The 18,207-nt window shown below is 33.5% G+C and overlaps 1 protein-coding gene and 1 pseudogene across 13 annotated transcripts in view; both read right to left on the bottom strand.

Annotated features, from left to right (window-relative positions):
* Positions 1–18,207, bottom strand: part of RBMS3 (RNA binding motif single stranded interacting protein 3) — a 758,821-nt gene that overhangs the window by 179,079 nt on the left and 561,535 nt on the right. The window lies entirely within an intron of this gene.
* LOC116537545 lies at positions 13,694–14,845 on the bottom strand (annotated as a pseudogene). Its single transcript, XR_004263180.1, has one exon. The product of XR_004263180.1 is annotated as a high mobility group protein B2 pseudogene (transcript).

Genomic DNA, 18,207 nt, shown 5'->3' with positions numbered 1-18,207 from the left:
CAGTGGCGCAATCTTGGCTCACTGCAACCTCCACCTGCCGGGCTCAAGCAATTCTCCTGCCTCAGCCTCCTGGGTAACTGGGAATAAAGGTGCTTGCCATTGAGGTCAGCTAATTTTTGTATTTTTAGTAAAGACAAGGTTTCACCATCTTAGCCACACTTGTCTTGAACTTCTGACCTCATGATCTACCTGCCTCAGCCTCCCAAAGTGCTGGGATTACAGGTGTGTGCTACCGCACCTGGCCTTGGCCTGCTTTTAAATGTGAAACGCGCACACACACACACACACACACACACATTCCTTTGGCGGAGGGGGTGGAGTGGTATATTTGTATGTGCATAAGTATGTGTGAAAGACAATATTCAAAAATGGAACAGAATTGAGTGTATTTCTGATATTATTTTAATAGTATTATAAAAAATCAAAGCCTCTAAGGGGTTGCAAATATACTAATAAATTCAAAAATATCTTTTGTGATTTTACAAAAGGTCTAGAAAATGATTCCAACTGCACTTCAAGGAGCAAACTCCAGCACTTACAACATGAAATTGAACAATGTCCCAAAATGGTAGCATTGTGTTCTTTTTCTCTCTATGCAGGCTTTAATTTGTCCCCATGCTTTTTAGCCTAACTTATGAATAACAAAAAAAAAGCCTCTTAAAAGTTTGTTTAAAAACAAAACAAAAAAACCTGCTCAATCATCCCCAAATGGTCGCTTATATATATGTATATTTTTAAAAATTATTTCTCTATATGGAAATTTTCAAAGACACAGAAGCAGAGAAAATAGTTTCATAAATTTCCATATTCCCACCATGTAATTTCCATATGTCTTCACGGTGTGTCCATATTGTTTGATCAAGCATCTCTGCCCCTTTTTGGCTGAAGCATTTTAAAGCAATTCACAGATATGTGAAGATTTGAAAAGATAAGTCTTAGGTTACTGTTTAACCCTCTGGACTTTTTTGTTGGCTTCCACAAGTTTTATAGTTGCTCTTGAGACTATAATTATCCCTGGACAAAATGTAAAGCATATAACTACATACATAAGCTTCAAGTGAAAGAAAAGACCGAACAGAGACCTCTGGATTGATGCTAACTATGAATTGTAATGGAGTAAGGGAGCACGTGGTAGCTAAATGGGATAGTTCGTACAGCTTAGGCAAAGGAAGGAAAATGACTCACGGCAGATTGGAGAAAGATCCTGTAAATGCATCTATGCTCAACTGTCCAGGTGCGCTGGCTGATTGCTATGTGAGACCTCACATAGGCTGCCTTTGAAGGGAAGAACTTCTATGAGCGCTCCTACCCTCTCTCTTTAAATGGCCAACAGCAACTGAGAAATAATACAATTAATTCCTTCATTCAGAAACTTAGGGGCATACCTAGAAAAAAAGGTGAACAAAATATTGGCTCTATTCTGTATTGAGAATGGGCGTCCCAGCACTCCACAAAATATAAAGGGGAAAAAACACATTTCCTTGTGTAGGTTCACGATGTTTCATTTAAAACGCAAACCTAGAGTAGCCCTGATTTATCCTTTATCCCTTTTACTGGATTTAACAGAATGACTAGTCTGGCTGCTTCATGAGAAAAATAATTTCAAATGAGTTATTGATACCTCACTTTACTTGCATTATGGAACTGACCCAAGACTTAATATAGAAAATTATAGATCTTGGCCTAGGGTAATTTTAATCTTTGCCCATAATAACAGGCCTTTAGCTGCCAAAGGCAAGGGCTTTGTGTGCTGAAATTGGAACTCTGACCCTGGGTTACAAAGTCATAACTAGTAAGCATAAAGAAAGATTCCAAAACTTGGGAGTTAATATCTCCTTGCAGAAGTTATACATAAACAAATGTGTATCATATTAAATATCCACACAATGTACCTCTTGTATCACATTATGTCTTAGATCAGGAAAGATGACCTCTTGCTCAATATAAACGATTTTACTGGACATTACTGAAAAAAATAAGGCACATTTAATTCATCATTCGAAAAAGCTTCATCCATTTATGTCTCCCAAGCAGGCTTTCCCAAGGCTGTGTCATATAAATAGCTTCCGTGAAAATGACAAATGTATTTACTATGCATTACCTTGTTATCGTGTGTCATGCAATATGGCCCCTTGCATCTGTGACTTCTTCCTGGGTACTACATCAGATGGGCATGGATGTGGTAGAATGCAACAAACTATTTCATTAACTAAAAATTCTACTCTAATATTTTATTTCACTAGGGGAAGGAAAAAAAAACCCACAACATAGTTCTTTTTAAAACAAGGAAGCTATCCAAACCTATTTTTAGTAAAAACTACTCTTTGTTCTTGGCTAATCAATTCATTTGGGCCTTGGATGAACTATCAATGAAATTTTTCTGTTTTGTTTTTGAATCTGAGGTAAAATATATCTTCCTGGATTTATAAACTTATCTTTATAAATTCTTTCACATATTTTTAGAGCATATTTATGAGCTTCTAAACTAAGAAGCTTTAAACTTTCTTGCAACAGAATACCTAAAAGAAAATATATTGATTCATCACATTACTGAATAGCATTCATAATAAGCAGTCATTCAAAAAGAGATATAATCTAAACTAAAATTATTATATTATTTGAAAGGCCAAAAGATTTGCATATGACTGACAGTCAGTTAAATGTTTAAGAGGTACCTGGAAATAACAAAGTATGACTCTTGATATTCCACAAACAGCCATTCTTTCCCCAGTCTTCACATCAGTACCATTCATTCAGTTGCTCAAGCCCGAAATCTAGTCTTCTTTCAGCTGTAAACTCTTACCTACCTTCTTCAAAATATATTAATTTTACCTTTGAAATACATCCCAAATCTTCCACTTCTGTCCATCTCCACCCCCTACACAATTCATTCAAAATTACCACCACCTCTTTTCAGAATTCTGCAATGGTCCCTTTTATAAAGGGGCTATTCTTTATAAAGATCATTCTTCCATACATAGTCAGAATGATCTTTCAAAGCAAAAATCAGATCACATTCCTCTCCTGTTTGAAAACCTTCAATAGTTCCACATCAAATATCAAAAAAAAAAAATCAAACTTTTTTTTCGTAGACAAAAAGGTCACTTCTTATCTTTACAGTCTCATTTCTAACAACTCTGCCTATTGCTGACTTTTGCTTTAATTACATTTGAACTACTTAAAGTGCTCTTGCTTTGGAGCCTTTGCACTTGGAATTCCCTCTGCCAGAAAGTAACACTTTCCTCTGAAATATCATTACATCATTTATATCTCAGCTGAGACATCGCTTCTTCAGAAAAGGCATTTCTGACCATAAAAATCTAAGTCTTAACCAGCCAGTCTTAACCAAATCCTCCTTTTTAGAATATATTCATAGGAATTCTTACAATCTGATATTACAAAGTTTATTTAGATTTTCTTGATTTTTGCCTCATTCCCTCTTCACTGCTCCAGAATTCAAATATCGTGAGAGCAAAACCTCATGTAATTTGTCCATTGTTTATCTGGAACCTCTAGAAAACAGTAGACATGTAAGAAATATCTATCAAATGAATGATTAATAATTGGAATATATTCGCCACAAATAGAAAAATCAATATTTTATTAGTTTATACATGTTAATATGAATCAGGAAATCTCAACACTGTTATAATAAAAATACACATATGTAGGCATTTAATTGGGTTTAACCCACTGGTAGATAAATGAATAAAAATGCATAGTAGCATGAAACAACCATGTTTTTAGGGGGAATGCTAAACTGCAGCACTTTATTTCATTTGGTCACTAGAACAATCTGATGAAGGGAGACCTATTTTTACAATGAAGGTTCAGAGAGTTTTAAAAGTTCACCTAAAGTCATAGACTTAGTGGCAGATTCTTAACTATAAACCTGCCTTCCCTCTAAAATAATCATAGTGATGGTAACAAAGACAACAGCATTTATTGAGGTATTCTATGTGCCAGGTGTCTTGCTAAGCTTTTTAAGGACTGCGCTTACCAATATCCATGTTCCCAGTTTTTCCTTATAAACATAAGCCTCCATGGCCTGTAAACTACCGAACGTGACAAGTGCTACTTCTGAGCTAAGCCTTTAAGGCTGGTGTTCTCCTTTCATCTTTGATCTCCAGCCATCATGTCTTTGGAGGCCGCATTATCTATAGATGGTAAAGTCTCCTTTTCACAAGATTGAGAATAACTGTGTGCAGCAGAGCCAACAACCTCCTAACTTTGTCATACGAACAAAGAATAACACTTCTTAAGTGTTGTAAGTTTAAATCTGACTTGAATATTCCGGGACCTACAAAATGCCAAGGGGGTGACTGGAAGTTGTGGATCTCCGGGTATAAATTATATCCATGCGTTGGGGGAGGAAGACTAGAATTCCTTTGAATTGTTGTGTATTGATGCAATAGAAGCATAAAAGATCGCCTTGTATTTTCCTTACCTTCTAAAAGTCACTGTTAATGATGTTAGAAGAAGAGGAAGAAATCCAGGTACAGAAAACATGTTTAAAGAGCCTAAATGATGGTGCTGCGTGAGTCTTGGTTCTAAAGGTACCAAATGAGGAAGCTGAAGTTTTCAAAGTACTGCATACTTTGACAAGGAAATCTATATTTGTCTTCTGTTCTACATTTATGACCGAAGTCAGGTAATACACCTAGTTTACTTCTTTAGCATTTTTATGCAGAAAGTCTGTTATGCACTATGGTTTCAGATGTGCAATAATTTGTACAATGGTTTATTCCCAAGTGCACTTTAAGCAGAACAATTTTTTAATATATATAGTTCATTGCATTAATAAATATGTAATATAAATTTAAGCAAAGGTTTATTTTGTATATTTGTAAACTACATAGTAAAAGGAACATTTTGTAGAGTTTGTATTTTGCATACTCAAGGTGAGAATTAAGTTTTAAATAAACCTATAATAATTTATCTGATTAAAAGACAAAAGACTTGCAAGTATTGTTGTGGATAATAATAGTTACTGTTACTCATCCAATAAATATTTACTGAGCCATTAAATCATATTATATAAGGTATTGTATGTGGTAGAAATGCTCTAAAAAGGTGAGCTCAAAATAGTTAAACTGGCCACGTATTCAAATGTCTATGGCCTGTCTATATTTGGATGATCAGAATTAATACTGATAAATAAATTACATTCTAAAGAAAACTTCAATGACAAGTTTTAAAAGTAGCTTTCTTTGTTTATTCAGTTTATCCAAAATGCAAGAAAATCATTTCTGAAAACAGATTTGGTCTCAGGATGCAATTAATAATGACAATAATGTGAATGGTACACTGAAAACAGCAACTTTAAAATAATAAGCTCAAAAATGTTTTCACTCCAGAACATCATTTTACTATGCCAAGATATAAAATATTGCAAAAATCTGTAGATGGTAAAAGTGTAACTCAAGTCTAAGAACAACCATTCTAAAGGGAAAACATTTTCTCCTTGTGGAGATCTTCATTTTTTCAATGATTAGCAAAAATAAGAAAAGAAGACCCTAAGTGGTTGGATGAAAAAGCCAAGTAATTACTAAGGTCTTCTCTTTTACGCCTACGGGAAAATTAGACTTGGTTTTCAGATTGTGTCTCTTCCTCCTAACAAGAAAATGGAAATACTTAGGAAAGTAGAACAAATTTTGCCTCAGGACAATTTCAGGAATTATTATAATTTTAGAATTCATCTATTTTGATAGATTACTCCCATTATAGAAAACATCACTTCCTGATGAGCTTTTTGAAACCACAGAATAGTCTCAAAAGATCTTTATATCTAAAAACATTATTTCTAGTAAACAAAGGTGGAGAATAGGAGTGTTTAATTAACATCACTACTAGTTGTTGTTATTCATTCATTCAGCAAATAGGTATTGAGCTATTAAATTATATCGAATAAGGTCCAGTACATGGTAGGTACACTCTACAAAGGTGAATCTAAACGAGATACACTAGTCATGTAGTCAAAAGCTTACAACTTGTCTACATCTGGATGTCCAGAGTTAATACTGGAAACACATCGTATTCTGAACCAACTTCAATGACAAGTTTTAAAATAGTTTTGTATATTCAGTTCCTCTAATTTTACTATTTCTCAAATAATAAAAAACATAGAAGAGAGGCATAGTCTAGGAAATGAGTGCGTTACTGACATTCCAAGTCATTATACTGACAATGGACTGTTGAAAATAGTAAATGTACTGATTAAGAAAAACTACTTGTGAGCACACAACAAATTGAGAGCTAATGCAGTTAATATACAAAATGTTAACAAGTCAATATGTAAAAACACACAACTCAAAAGAAAAATAATCAAAAAACTAGAACCATAAGTAAATGATGAAAGACATATAATTGAACAATACGTGCGTGAAAAATGATCGAACTCACTAGTAAAGAGTAAAATGATAAAAGCAAACGATGGCGCTGTCTAACTTTTAGGTTGGCAGAGCCTATTAATTTATACATTCCTAGTATTTTTAAGAGCTAGGAAACAAGAGTTTGTATTGTTTTGGTGAAATTAAACATTTGCAGAATCTTTTTCTTAGGAGGTCAATACATCATACTTTCAAATGTACATAACTTTTAACCCTGAACTGAAATGTCTATCAAATACATAAATCCATGCATGGGAGCAAATATATTTTTATAAGGACATTCATTGCAACATTGTAACAGAAAAAAACCTCAAAGCAATACAAACATTCATTTGCAGAGCAGTTTATGTAAATATGGTACATTCATTAAAATAGAATACTGTCTAGGCACAAAAATAAAATATGTCTATCATATGCCAGCAGCTCTCAAAGTGCGGTCTGAGGACCTTTAGGTATCTCTGAGACTATTTCAAGAGATTCACAAGGTCAAAATTGTTCCATAAAAATACTAAGGTGTTATCAGTCTTCTTTTACTATTTTAGAAATCCTCATTCATAACAAGCAGAATGGAGTTCTTTTAGAGTCTACATAATAGGTGATATGGAAAATGCAGAAGGAGATAAGGAAACTTAGCTGCATTCTATTATATCAAACATTAAAGAAATCTTCAAAATGTAAAATAAGTCCTCCCTTCTCACAAATACTTTCATTTGTTCAGAAAATATGGTTGTTTTAAATAAACGTTGTTTTAATTGATATTCAATGCTTTTATTATATTTTAAGTAAATGTTTAATGCAATTTTGAATTGTCATTTTACATTTCTAACATGGCAAATGTTGATATGTACAATCAACATAAACAAATAGTTTTTGGAGTTCTTGATAATTGTAAGAGTGCAAAGGAGAACTGAAAATAAAAATTTAAAATGCTGACCTCAGCCAATATGCCGATCTCCAATCTAATCTTCTTTCCCTCACAGTTTCATATTAGAAGTGCAGATATACAGGAGAAAGAGAAAGGGAGGGAAGGATATAAATAAGGAAAAAACCCTCAGACAAATGGAAGCTATAAAGAAGTAAGAAGTATTTCTGCATAATCTCCCAAGTATATTGAATAGTGATAGGTAACTTGTATAAATGCTATAGATAAAATTATTACAATAAGATTATATATTGAAAATCTTGAAAATATTATTTTTTGCTATTTTTTGTGTTTAGTGTTTATGTCCATTGTTTTAACATTTCAAACAATTTTTTTCTAATCATTATTTTTATAATATTTGCAAAGTATAGAATACAAAGAAGAAATCTGTATCTCTACTGCTGAGACTAATGACTATTATTTTGGTGTATTTATTCTGAGTATTTTTTTATTATAATTGAGTCATTAATAAAGTAAAAATGAGTTTGTTTTTATTATTTTTTTAGGTAACATTTTACAAACATTTCAATATTAATCCAATTATTATTTTATTATTATTTTTTTTCCCTGAGGACTATATTGACAATCATCAAATTTCAATTCTACCTTTAAAAGTTTCCTTATTAATAATTTTGGAGGTCTTCCTCTATGAAACTTCATAAGAGTTTAATGTTATTATAAGGAAAATAACTAAAAGCATATAAAGAAGGGGATCTCCTTTTTTAAGAGAAGTTTCTACACTTTAAGCAATATATTGGCAACAGATGTTTGTAGCTATGGTTCTAAAACAACAGAAGCTTTCCTGACTAGGAAAGCCACTGCAGGGAAGTCATGAAACCGAGGGAATAAATGATTAGACCAAATGTCACTGCTGTCAGGAAATTCTTTGAGAAGTGACAGAAACCTCTCAGAAATTTCGAAGTGTTCTCTGCACCACACAGGAAGAAAACCATCTGTGCATTTCAGCACTGGGGACCAGTTAAAATAATTATTGGCTGTCACAAAATTAATGGCTACAGATGAAGACTGGAGCTACCTGAAAAAAGGTATTAACAAATCCACTCATTATGGTTGACATTGTAGCTCTGGAATGAAGGATAATTATTCACTTAAGTAAGACCTTACCCCTTAATGTGGATGATTCACAAAAGATAATTCCAATAGAAGCTGTCCCCCTGGCCGCCAGTATAAGAATGTTCATTAACATAAACTAGTGGATTTCAGATACTCCTCTTTGATCATATCTATATTGTGAGAGCCACCTAATGGTGACCCAATCTCATGAAATTTATCAACCTATTTTCCAGATTGTTATACTAAACAAAAATATTCCAGTTAACAATAGAAATATAAACTTGATACTAATGGACACATATACTATTTGTATTAAGTTTTTCCAGTAAATAAATTTAATTACTCCATAAAACAAAGACTAATAAATTGCCAATTTGAAGTAACAAATAATTGACTAAACCAGATTCAGCAAATATCCACCCATCACTTAAAACCCTCCAGCATTAAAAGTGTGGCAAATGTTTCAGTTAGATAAAAATACGGTCTTAAGCATAAAATAAATCAAAACACTTGAAAAAGTGGGAAGTTCACAATGCAATATACTTCTTCTTATTATCAATTAGACTTAAGATTTTCCATTTTAATACTTTTCTTTGAAATATCCTATTCAGATGAGTCAATATAATATTGAAGAACATACTGTTGCTTAAGACACAAGTGTTCTCATCATAATCAAAGTGTTATGAATGAATAATGGATATACTTGCAGTAGAAAGTATTGGCTTTATTTATTTATTTTTGGACAGGGTCTCATTCTGTCACCTAGGCTAGAGTGCAACGGCACAATCATGACTCACTGCAGCCTCCAACGCTCAAGCTCAAGTGATTTTCCCACCTTGTCCTCCTCAGTAGGTGAGACTTCAGGTGCACACCACCACAGCTGGCTTTTTTTTTTTTTTTGGTCGAAATGAGGTCTCACTATGTTGCCCAGGCTGGTTTTGAACTCCTAGGTTCAACAGTTCTCCCAGTGATCCTCCCATTTTGGCCTCCCAAAGTAGTGGGATCACAGGCATGAGCCACCATACGTACCCATTTTTTAAAGTGGCCTATTTCAACATTTAAGTATTCAGAAGGAATAAATAATTAGATGTACAGCTACCAAAAACCTACTCTGTAACATATGCTTCAAAAATAACAGCACCATTCACACATCATAAGGAAACATGGAAAGCAGTACCAGGGCTCTGTAGCATTTTTCTGTGTTTACAACTTAGAAGACATCTGGAAGTGTAAAGGAATGCAGAAATACATCATTTAAAAGAAAATGACTCAGCCAGCCATAACACATAAAGACATAAAACCAACAAATCATACCGCATTCCTCATCAAGGTTCACAGTCAAGCTAACTACCATATATATAAAATTATATATGTATTATATTTATATATTATATTTATATATTATATATTAATATTATACATATATATTTATCTCTGCTAGTTTGAGCTTTGTGTCTAAGGTCACTGTTGCCATTAATTAATGGAGTTAATTAAATGAGGGGTACAAACTTTTATCCAATTCTGATTGGATACTTATTCCTAGCTAATAGGTAAGAAGAAAACAGGGCTAAAGTTTGAGAGGTTTTACTACTTTTACTGAATAGTATAAAAATCAGAGTTAAATGTTCCAAATGTATAACAATTACAACTACAGTGTGAAGAAAAGCAAAAAAATTAAACATCAAACCCAAGACACAATGAAAATAATTCACAGTAAAACTAGAGTAAGTATAAGGTTTTAAGAAATAGTAATAACAGTATAAAAAGAGTTTAAAAATATTATTCTATGCTCACAAAAGTATAGGTATCCATTCATTTAGCAGACTCATAATCATTATGGTTTTGGAGGAGAATCACCTGTGTTGGAACTATCATTTAAACATTAAGACAAAAAAATTACTCAAGTCGTTTGCAAAAATGAAGATTGACCCCATGTTACGGTGTAATCAAAACTATCATTTGAGGGCAGCACCCTTTAGACTGGGTAAGGCATTAAGGCAAAGACTAGACATGAAAGGTCATTTATCTTGCTTCTACATCCACTCAATACTAAGGTAACCATCTGGAGTTCATGAGAGAACAAAGATGGGCAAATTGTTCAGACCAAAATGTATAGGCTAGTTTTTTATCCTCTACACAAGTTAAACATTAGAGATTTCCTCCCCACCCCATCTTTACTAAGGTATAATTAACTAGTAAAAAGTTTATATATTTGAGGTGTACAATGTGATATTTTCAGATATATATATATATATATATATATGCATAGTGAAATGATGACCACAGTCATGCTAATTAACATACATATCAACTCACAGTTATCTTTTATTATGTGTATTGTAAGCATATAAAAGATCTATATGCTTAGTAAATTTCATGTATCCAATATATTATTATTAACTATAGTCAACATCTGTACGTAAAGTCTCCAGAAATTATTCATCTTATACTTACAAGTTTGCTCCCTTTCATCAAAATCTACCCATTTTCCCCATCCCTATACCCCTGGAATGATCCCTCTATGCTCTGTTTCTATGAGTTTAACTTTTCCAGATTCCATGTGTATTAAATGAGGTGCTACAGTATTATCTTTTTCTGTGTCTGGCTTGCACCCCAATGACAAATACCACTTGATCATAGTTTGTGATCCATTTAATGTGCTGTTAAATTTGGTTCTCTAGTATTTTACTGAAGATTGTTACATATATGTTTATCAGAAATACTGACCTGTAATTTTCTCTCTTTATGGGGTCCTTCTCTTGCTTTACTACTAGGGTAATGCCAGCCTAGGAAAATGGGTTTGGACATGTATCATCCTCTTTAATTTTTTTGAAATAGTTTGAACATAACAGCTATTAATTCTTCTTGAAATATTTGGTATAATTCACCAGTGAAGCCATTAGGTCATGAGCTTTTCTTTGAAGGGAGATTTTAAATTAGGGATTATTACTGGTCTATTCAGATTTTCTGTTTCATCTGATTCAGTCTCTGTAGGTTGTTTGTTTCTAGGAATTTTTCTATTCTAGCCAGTCTAATTTTTGACATGTAATTGTTTATAGTAGCCTTTTATGATCCCTTTATTTCTGTGGTGTCAGTTCTAATTTCTCCTCTTTTATTTCTCATTGTACTTATTTAATTGTCTATTTTTTCTGAGTGTAGTAAAAGGTCCGTCAATTTTATTTATCTTTTCCAAAAAACAATAATTAGTTTTGTTGTTCTTTTCTATTGATTTTCTGTTCTCTATTTTATTTATCTATTCTCTGATCTTCATTATCTCCTTCCTTTTGCTAAATTTTGGCTTAGTTTGTTATTTTTCTAGTTCATTGAAATGAAAGTAGGGCTGTTTATTTGAGATATCTCTTTGTTTATCATGTAGACATTTAACACTCTAAACTTTTCACTTAGAAATGATTTTGCTGCATCCCATACGTTTTTGTATGTTGTGTTTCCATTTTCTTTTGTCTCAACATTTTTTTGATTTACCTTTTAAATTTTTGACACATTGGTTTTTCATAAATGTGTTGTTTAATTTTCATATATTTGTAAATTTTCCAGTATACTTCCTGCTACTGATCTCTAGTTTTATACTATTGTGGTTCAAAAATATGCTTAATATGATTATAATCTTTTAAAACTTAAGACTTGTTTTGTGGATTAACATATGATCTATTCAGGAGAATGCTTTTTGCATGCTTGAGAAGAATGTGCATTTAGTTGTCTTTGGATGGTGTCCTTTGTATGTCTGTTAGGTTCATTTGTTCTAAAATGTAATTAAAATCCAAAGTTTTCTTATTGATTTTCTATCTGGATGATCTATTTGTTATTGAGAGTTGGGTATTGAAGTTCCCTACTATGATTGCATTGCTCTCTATTTCTGCATTTAGTTTTGTTAATATTTGCTTAACATATTTAGATGCCTTAACAGTGGGTGCATATATATTTGCAATTGTTATGTCCTCTTGATGTAGTGACAATTTTATCATTATATAATTACCTTCATTGTTTCTTTTCCACAGTTTTTACCTAAAAGTCTATTTTGTCTGATAGAAATATAGCTACCCCTACTCTTTTAGGTTTCAGCTTTCATGGAATATCTTTTTCCATCCCTGCACTTTCAGTCTACGAGCGTCCTTAATGCTGAAGTGAGTTTCTTGCCAGCAGTATTTAGTTGCATCTTGTTTTAATCCATTCAGCCACTCTATGTGTCTTTTGATTAGAAATTTTAATTCAGTTACCTTTAAAGACATTATTAATAGGGAAAGGCTTGCTATTGCCCTTTTGACAATTATTTTCGGACCATTTTGTAGATCCTTTGATCCTTTCATCTCTCTTGCTATCTTCCATTGTGAACTGATGCTTTTCTATAGTGGTATGCTTTGATTAATTTCTCTTTATTTTTTTATGTATCTACTATAAGTTTTTGCTTCATGATTACTTTTGGCTTATATAGTTCATCCTGTAGTTATAACAATCTATTTTAAACATAATAGTTTGATTGCATAAAAAAATTGTACACTGCTTCACACCCAATTTTATGTTTTTATTGTTATAATTTACATCATTTTATCTTGTTCATCTATTAACAGGTTATGATGCTATAGTTATTTTTAATACTTTTGGTTTTTAACCTTTATATTAGAGTCATAAGTAATTAACACTCTACCATTACATTATTAGATTATGAATTTGTTTATATATTTATCTTTACTGGTGAGTTTTATAGTTTTGTTTGCCTTCATGATATTAATTAGCATACTTTCCTTCCAGCTAGCAGAACTCCCTTTACCATTTCTTGGAAGGCAAGTATAGTGGGGGCAAACTTTCTCAGCTTTTGTTTGTCTTGGAAAGTCTTTATCTCTCCATTTAAGAAGGACAGCTTTGCCAGGTAATATATTTTTGTTTTGCGATTTATTTTTCCAGCACTTTGAATATATCATTCTACTTTGTGCTGGCCTGCAAGGTTTTTGCTGAGAAACCCTGTTTCTTGGCTGAACCTCATGCAGGTTCTCTTGTATGTGATAAGCTTGTTTTTCTAGGTGCTTTAAAAATTCTCTTTGTCTTTGATTTTTGACAATTTTATTTTAATGTGTCTTAGTGAGTCTTCTTTGGGGGAACCTATTTGAGGCTTGAGCTTCATACACCTAGATGTTCACATGTCTCTCCAGATCTGAAAATATTTCAGCCATTATTTTTTAAAATAAAAATTCTGTCCCTTTCTCTGTCTCTTCTTCTGGAGCTCCCAGATAGTGAACGTTTGCTTTCTTGATATTGTTCCACAAATGCTGTAGGCTTTGTTCATTTGTTTTCATTGTTTTTTCTTTTTTTTTAATATACATAATTTTATTACAAAATTTTTTTCTTAAAAAACAAAAGGCAACATCCTAAAAAACCAAAAATTTACTATTGATACTAATTCCTACAAGTTTGCTGTGCTACCATACACAAGTCAAGAAATTTAAAAAACCATTAAATATTTAGGAACATTCAACATCAGAAGTTGTAAAATCTAACTGTATGTAGTAGCCCATCGAAAAGCTACAACCTGCAGTTTTTAAAAAGTATTTTCTCTACAGAGAATCTTATCAGCTCTACAAAAATCTGTACATTTTTATACTGAAGCTAATATTGAGCTGCACTTGAATTGACATTCTTAGGAAAACGATTGCCTGAGCACACACGCACACTCCACACTCATCATTAAAGGATAGCCATTTATTCTTCATCTTCATCCTCTTCCTCATCATCTTCATCTTCTTCCTCCTCCTCCTCCTCCTCCCCATCTTCTGGTTCATTCTTCTTCTTTGAGCCTGTTGGCCTGCCAGGGCCTTTCTTTCCTGCTTCACTTTTGCCCTTGGCACAATATGCAGCAATATCCTTTTCATATTTCTCCTTTAGTTTAGCTCCTTTCTGTTCATACGGTTGTTTATCTTTGGCTGACTGCTCAGACCACATTCCACCCAATGTCTTTGCCGTATCCCCAATGGATAGGCCTGGGTGTTCACTTTTGATGTTTGGGCGGTGTTCAGAGCAAAACAGGAAGAAGGCAGATGGCGGCCTTTTAGGAGCATTGGGATCCTTTTCCTTTCCTTTCTTATGACCTTTGGGAAGGACGTAATTTTTCATCTCCCTATCATAGCGAGCTTTGCCACTTTTTGCCATATCTTCAGACTTCGACTTCTCCTTTGCAGACACGGTCTTCCATCTCTCCGCACACTTCTTGGAGAACTCCGTGAAATTGACGGAAGAGTCCGGGTGTTTCTTCTTGTGCTCTTCCCGGCAGGTCTGCACGAAGAAGGCGTACGAGGACCTTTTGCCCCTCGGCTTGTTGGGGCCTCCTTTACCCATGGCGAACAGAGCGGCGTCCACCTGGTACGAGCTTTTCCTCAGGGTCCCGCAAAGCGGCCGGACACGACTAAGACGCTTCCCTCGCGAGGCTCCGGCGTAAACTCTTTTCTCTCTTTTTTATCTCTGACTGAATATCTTCAAGTGCTATATCTTCAAATTCACAGATCATTTCTGCTTGATCTAGCCACCTGATGACACTCTCTATTGCAATTTTCATTTTATTCATATATTCTTCAGCTCTAGAATTTCTGTTGGTTTCTCTCATAATTTCTGTATCTTTATTGAACTTCTTATTTTGCTTATGTATTTTTTTTTCTGATATCATTGAGTTGTTTTTCTGTGTTTTCTTGTAGCACACTCAATTCACTTAAGGAATTGCTCCCTTAAAACAATTATTTTGAAGCTAATTTGTCAGGCAATTTATAGATCTTAATTTTTTTGGTGGGCTCATTATTGGAATATTATTTTGTTCCTTTGATAATATCATTTTTTTTTTTTTTATTTTCTAATGTTCTTTGAAGTCTTACATTGCTGTATTCTCGTTTGAAGAAGCAGTTATCTCCTTCAGTTTTAATTCTTCACCAGTCAACCCGGCCAGAGATTCTGAGCTCTCTTAGATTCACCTAGTGCTCTTAGACCTTTCCCATGGATGCATCTGCTCCATACCATTTGTTCCCTCTCATGGAGGAATTCTTAAGACTGTATGCTGTCTCTTGATCCCACAAAGCCAGGACAGGTTCTGAGAACCTCTCATTTGTGTTCTCTACAGCCGTGCCCTGAAATGCACAAGTTCATATGCCTTCTCTCAATCCTGCAGAGTCATGCTTGCTGTCTGAGTGAGACACTTGCTCTTGCTGTCTATAATGGTATTCCAAGGGAGCTAACTTGGGTCATGGGTGGACTTCCTCATGGAGTCTGTAGAGTGGTTAGCAGGATCTATAACCTCCCTTTCCTGCTCCCAGCCTCTTCCAACCACTCAGTCATGCTAATTACCTCCGTATCCTGGGTGGGGTTAGAAAGAAATGGGTGTCTTGGGCAGCATCCCATTTAGCCAGGGGAACTGGGCACTTACTCACTACTTGTTTATCTTTCCATATGGGAATACTTGTAGGTTGAGGGAGCCTCTCTTGGCACTGAGCTATGCCCAGGGAAGGGGTGACATGGATAAAGGGGAGACATGAGTAAAGTGAAACTATTCTTCTTATTCTCCTCAATACATCTATCCTTGGATATCTTTTGCTCCAACAGTGTGCTGGGGCTTTTCTACTAGATGCCCGGACTCCCAAAAAGGTACTCTCATCCATTGTTAGTTATCAAAATCAGTGCTTCTGTGGGATATTATGGTATTATGTTTCTGTTCCACCATCTTGCTCTAATTATTAGTGCTTAATAGATTTATTGCCTGGACATCAGTGTGGTATAAGAGAAAGGATTTGCATCACACAAAAAGGAATCACAAGTTCTTTCTCTTTCTACCTCTCTGTGTGTGTCTTTCTCTCAGTATAAACATACTGTTTGCATTTTTTAGCACATTTGTCTAGTCAAAGTATTAAATATATTATGTGCATTATCTTTTTAATCCCTACAAACATCTTGTGTTGTATATTTTATTATTATCTCTATTTTACAGCCGGTTCAATAGTAATTTTTTTAAACCCAAAGAAATGGTATAGAGGGAAAAAAAGGAAAAGAACACGGTAATACAATGGAGTAAGTCATTTGAGCCTTATTAAACTTACGATGGTCACACACGAAAACTGATCTGAGATAACTTTTATCATACATACAAATTTTATCATATCAATTCTCCCATGCTAATTTTTTTATTTAAGGTAAATGTCTACCCTCAGAAATTTAGGGGGAATAAAAAATATGTTAACACTATTAACAAATCCTATAGAACTTAGAATCTTAGAAAAACTAGAGGAAAAATCAATCTAACAGCTTTTGGTAAACTAGGACCTCATATAAAATTATGAAGGAAAATAACTCCTATAACAGATTTGCTAAACATTTCTGCTTTTCTTTGGTAAAAGTATTTGATGATTTTTGAAATATTTGTTTTAACTTTCATGTCAGCAATTATTGAGTGATTTATAACAATTACATTAACTATATTGAGTTTTTATATAATGATTTTTATACTCCTTTTCTTGGGTTTTACATTTCCTTATATTAAAAATTCTTACTATACATTCATCTTGAATTATGGATCATTTTATATTATTTTTGAGAGATAAATTCAGAACTTTTAGAGCTTAAAAACATTTTGCACATTATTTTTATATTTATTTTGTAGCCAAGAACATTGAGAAGAAATTAGGCTCCACCATGTGGGACAATGACCTAGGTAATTTAAAAAAGAAAAGCAGGGCTGCAACCCACACTCTTCACTCCTACATAGCCCTCTAAAGGTGAATTTGATCAGCACATTATGAGCAAACAAATATACTAATTTTTCCTTTTCTCATTCATTTTTGGCTCTAGTCAACCTGTAATAAGAGTTAAAGTAAAAAGCATACAGTAGCCATACTTTAGTTCCTACATATATGAAAGTTGTTTAAAATCCAGGATGAGTAAAGTTTCAGGCAGTCAAACGTTCTCACAGAAGATCTGTTATTTTACATATGATACGTTTTTCTCAGATCCCTGAAGAACTAGATAGTTAAACATGTATTGGTACAAGGTCATTGCTTTACTGAAATGGCTTTAACTTAACATAAATCAACTCAGTACCTCTGTATATCCCTTATTTAAGGAAAGACATAGAAATCTGGATCTATGGTCACTTTAATTCTTACTTGTCCACACTTACTGAGGTAACAGTCTACCTTCCTGTGCTTCTATTTCCTGTTGGGTGTTTAAGATCAGATGGTGTTAAAAACATCTCTGGAAGTGAATGCACAGGTGGCAAAGGAACTGAACTGCAATTTGTGAGCTAAACAACTTGCTTTTGTATTTGATGCAATCACCAGAATAAAATAAAAGAGAATAAAACTTCTACTGTCTGAGTTGAAGTTAAATTTGCAGAAATAAAAATGAAAGAGTCAAAAAATATAATTTGTAGTTAAGTACTAAAATTATCATCAACAAAAAGTCTCTATGGGGCTTCCAGGGCTGTATCTCTATATTACATGCATACCCATTTTATATATTTTACTCTGTCAAATCTTTATGCATGACCACAATCAAAAGGACACATATTTTGAAATTTCCTTCTTTGTTTTACCGTGCTGGTAACAGCCTGCCCTGCACTTCACAACCATCAGTTTTAATCTATTGATTTTATTTATGAACAAGTGGGTTAAAAGCATAGCATGCAAAATTAAGGAACAGCTGAAGACAGTATTCTGTTGGATGTCTGCTTGATATCTGCTTGATATCTGCTCCAAAATAAAGTTTTTCTATGCACAAACTAAAATGTTATGTTTTGAATTAAACCTTTGACTTTATTTTATGATCACCAATATGTTTAGT

The sequence above is a fragment of the Sapajus apella genome, unplaced genomic scaffold (genome assembly GCF_009761245.1).
Source record: "Sapajus apella isolate SASKATOON/1434 unplaced genomic scaffold, GSC_monkey_1.0 scaffold4, whole genome shotgun sequence".
NCBI lineage: Eukaryota > Metazoa > Chordata > Mammalia > Primates > Cebidae > Sapajus > Sapajus apella.
The sequence above is the reverse complement of the archived record's forward strand: the minus strand, read 5'-3'. Positions and strand labels throughout refer to the sequence as shown.